Raw genomic sequence first — 4,510 nt, 5'->3', positions numbered from 1 at the left:
ATAAATTCAGAGCTATGACAAAAATTCCTGTATTTTAAGGAGGGATCCCAGAAACCTTGAGTGAGCAAGTAGGAAGAAATGAAACTAGAAAAGTGGAAAGCCTACACAAGAGTACATTTCCAAAATGATCATCACTGGGAACACATGGGAACTGGTTCTACTGGGAATTTCTAAGGATCCACAGAAAATGTAACTTAAAAATATCCGATTGTCAAAATATAGGAATATATATCCACATGTCCAAAAGCTAAAGATGTCAGATCATTTTCCACAGTGCCCAATTCAGTGTTTCTGCATCACCAGCTATGTTGACTTGTCAGCATTTTGTCAGTGCTTATATTTCAGAAAGGGATATTGGAAAGCAATGGAAGAAGGAGCGTGGGCCAAGAACTGAGAATCTCCTGGGTACAGATTCTGAACTTTGGAGGTTGCTATTTTCAGTGCCCCCACCCCCGATGATACTTAGCCATTCACATAAAGTCACAACAGGTTTGAAAATGGTTCAGAACAAGCATCTGCATAGGAGTTCATAAAGAGCTCCATTGACATGACCAAAATAGACCCCTGTCCTCAATGCCTGGCCAAATTCTCAGACTAAAAGATGCTTCCTTTGTTAAATATTGTAGCATATCCTGCCATTACAGATAGCAGAGCTCTGGAGCTTGGGCGAATGGAGGAGACACAGGAGCAGGCAGTGGAGCATTGCAGAGAGCCAGGGTGAGGGGGCGGAATTAGGGGCAGTGCCCAGCCCACCAGGGCCCCTAGAAGTACCAGGGGAACCGGTGGCAGTGTGTGCATGTGGCCTGTGGGCAGATGTGGTGCAGGAGTAGCATGGAGCAGTAGCCCATTTGGGCATGTGGCATCATGGACATGAATGTGTTCACCAAGAACCTGGACCAGGGGATTGAACAGCTGAATGAGTGCAAGCAGCTAACCGAGTCCCAGGTCAAGAGTCCCTGTGAGAAGACTAAAGAAATCCTTACAAAAGAATCCCATTTATAAGAGGTTCCATGTACAGTCATTTCTGTGGAGATGTGCATGAGCAATTTCAGTCTCATGGAACTGTTTAGAGTTGGTGGAAAAATCACCAGATACAAATTACTTGTTTATGTTGACAAAGGGTATTATTTACTTGAAACAGTCACACTGCTTGTAGTTCTGAAGGTACATTACCATGAATGGTTCACCATTCTTTGAGGAAATCATAAGAGCACACAACTGTATGATTTCTATGATGAGTGTTTAGGGAAATATGGAAATGCAAATGTTTGGAAATACTTTACAGATCTTTTTGGCTCTTCATCTCACTGCCTTGGTGGATGGGCATTCCTTATGTCTACATGGTGTTCTCTCACCATTCATAGAAACACTGGATCACATCAGAGCACTTGATCTCCAGGAAGTTCCCCTTCAGGGTCTCTGACTTGCTGTGGTCAGATCCAGATGATGGTAGTGGTTGGGGTATATTTCCCTGAGGAGCTGGTTTCACCTTTGGGCAGGATATTTCTGAGACATTTAATCATGCCAATAAATGGTCTGACATTGGTGTGGCATAAGTTGGTGATGGAGAGATAAAACTGGTGCCATGACCAGAATGTAGTAACAAATTTCAGTGCTACTAACTATTGTTATCTTTGTGGTAACCAATTTGCAATCATGAAACTTAATGGCACTCTAAAATATTCTTTCTTCAAATTTGACCCAGCACTTTCTAGAGGTGAGCTACATATGATATGTCATACCCCAGATTACTTCCATGGTATCTCAAGTTTCAGAGTGCACATCTATGTTTAGAGACATGCTCCCAGCAACAGAACCAGATCCCACAGCTGAATCCATAGTCTGAACATCCTCTTCCTCATTTTCTCAAGCAAGGATTTTTTGGAGATATTTCATGTTTGATTTTTCTTGTTCTTTAAGGTGAACTATTGGATGTTAAGTAAGATGCTCAACTTTCTCAGATCTTTCTTTTTTTCCAACAAGGTCGTGGATTTGGTAATATAGTCAGGAATTTGAACAAGCCTAAAGCAAATTTTCTTACTCTTTTCTGATAAACTATTTGCTTTCTTCTTTTGACCACCTCAATCCATGTTGTTAAGTTGATCGTCAACACACTCACGGCTCCAGTTTGGTAAATCCTGATTGTTCATACTTTCTTCAAAAGGAATTCCTTCTGTGGTCATGCTGGCTTTCACAAATAACTTTCCTCAGAAGCTAGTTTTTTCCACTCAGGAACACCGCCTTTCTGGTAAACGCTTCAAATCTGTTGTGTGCTGTAAAGGAGACCCATGCAGTGATGGGGAGGACCCAAAACCAGCAGAAGCTCTTCTTCAGAGAGTGCAGCAGAGTAGCCCACAACTTATCTGCTGACACTTGGAGTTCAAAAGCCATCTTTCCTACCTTAGCAGCTTGGTGTCAACCAGTGCAGCCAATGCCATTTTGGGAACTCATCCTGGTGGGGTCGTACATAATTTTTTTTGTGTGTGAAAATATAGTACAGACGGGTTACTATTTCATGGGCAAGATAATGAATACAGTTCTTATCAAGCATTGTAGCCTCCTACTTTGTTTTCCCTTCCCATCTTTTCCATACTACCCCCACCTCTCCACTCAATTCTCCTCCCCCGCACCAAAGTTGTAAAGTTCTTTTTCGACATAACGACATGTATATCTCATCGTTGCAATGGATCCACCTTTATCCCTATTTAAACGAATTGTTTTTTCCCTTCCCCTCCACAAATTATACCGACATCAAATACAGTGAAAACAGGGGTTATACCATGGGGTGGGACATTAAAGCAACAAAGAAATTATCTTATAAATATGTTAGAAACAATCACATGAAAGAAAAAAAACATTTGAATATATACGTTAGGGTTCATTTCCCTATCATCAACTTATCTGATCTTTTCTGCTTGACTTAGACATAATATAGTTCTTGCAAATAAGGGAAATCATGGGACCTAAGATTCTTTGGGCCTGGCTTACTTCACTTAATATATTTTTTTCCAAATTTTTCCATTTCCTAACAAATGGGGCAATATCAATCATTCTGATGGAGGCATAGAATTCCATTGTGTATACATATATACCACATTTTCTTGATCCATTCATCAACTCAACTGAGGGGTATCTGGGTTGGTTCCATATCTTAGTTATGATAAATAATGCTGCAATAAACATAGTCGTGCTGGTAGCTTTAGTGTGGTCTTGTTTGTAAACATTTGGGTAAATGCCTGAAAGTGGGATTGCTGGGTCATAGGGGATGTCTATGTGGAGTCTCTTGAGGAACCTCCATATTGCTTTCCAAAGTGGTTGAACAAGTTTACACTCCCAACAACAATGCATTAAGGTTCCCTTCTGTTCACATCCTCTCCAGCATCTGCTGTTATTAGAGTTCTTGATTTTAGCCATTCTAACTGGGGTGAGGTGGTATCTCAATGTTGATTTTTTTTTAATTTTATTTATTTTTTATTGTGAAAATACTGTACAGAGTGGTTACAATTATATGGGCAAGATAATGAGTACATTTCTTATCAAGCATTGTAGCCTCCTCCTTTGTTTCCCCTTCCAATCCCTACCCATCCTTCCCCCGCCCCCCCACCAAAGTTGTAAAGTTCGTTTTCGACAGAACAACTTGTACTACTCATTGTTGAAACTAGTCCACCTGTATCCTTATTTAAACGACTTGTTTTTCCCCTTCCCCTCCACAAATTATACCGACATCAATTGCATTGAAAGCAGGAATCACACTTTTGGGCATTTACCCAAATGTTCACATACAAGACCACAATAAAGCTACCAGCACAACTATGATTATTGCAGCATTATTTACCATAGCTAAGATATGGAACCAACCCAGATGCCCCTCAGTAGATGAATGGATCAAGAAAATGTAGTATATATACACAATGGAATTCTATGCCTCCATCAGAAAGAATGCCATTGCCCCATTTGTTAAGAAATGGAAAGACTTGGAAAAAAATTATATTAAGTGAAGTAAGCCAAGCCCAAAGAAACATAGGTCCCATGGTTTCCCTTATATGCAATATATAGTATATGTCTGAGTCAAGCAGAAAAGATCAGATAAGGTGATGTTAGGGAAATGAACCCAAAGATATGTATTCAAATGTTGTTTTTTCTTTCATGCATTTGTTTCTAACGCATTTATAAGATTATTTCTTTTTTGCTTTGTATGTCCCTCCCCCAGAGTATAACCCCTGTCTCAATATTCTTTTGACTTGCATTTCTTTTATGGATAGGGAGGTTGAACATTTCTTCATGTGTCTATTGGCCATCCTTCTTTCCTCTTCAGAGAAGTTTCTCTTTAAGTCTTTAGCCCATTTATTTATTGGACAGTTGTTTCTTTGAAGATGTGTTGTTGGGGGATTTAATTTTTTGAGTTGCATGTATAATTTAGATGTGAGATCCTTGTCCATTGTATGGCTAGTGAAGAACTTCTCCCAATCCGTGGGCTTTCTATTGATCTTGCAAGCTATGTCGTTTGCCA

General features: G+C 39.9%; 1 pseudogene; it reads left to right on the top strand.

Moving 5' to 3' along the window:
• The first annotated feature begins 864 nt into the window (after positions 1-864).
• Positions 865-1,794, top strand: LOC122119505 (annotated as a pseudogene).
• The last annotated feature ends 2,716 nt before the right edge of the window (positions 1,795-4,510 follow it).

The sequence above is a fragment of the Dipodomys spectabilis genome, unplaced genomic scaffold (assembly GCF_019054845.1).
Source record: "Dipodomys spectabilis isolate Male_0828 unplaced genomic scaffold, ASM1905484v1 ptg000171l, whole genome shotgun sequence".
Taxonomy (NCBI): Eukaryota; Metazoa; Chordata; class Mammalia; order Rodentia; family Heteromyidae; genus Dipodomys; species Dipodomys spectabilis.
Note: the sequence above shows the minus strand (reverse complement) of the source record. Positions and strands in the feature narration are given on the sequence as shown.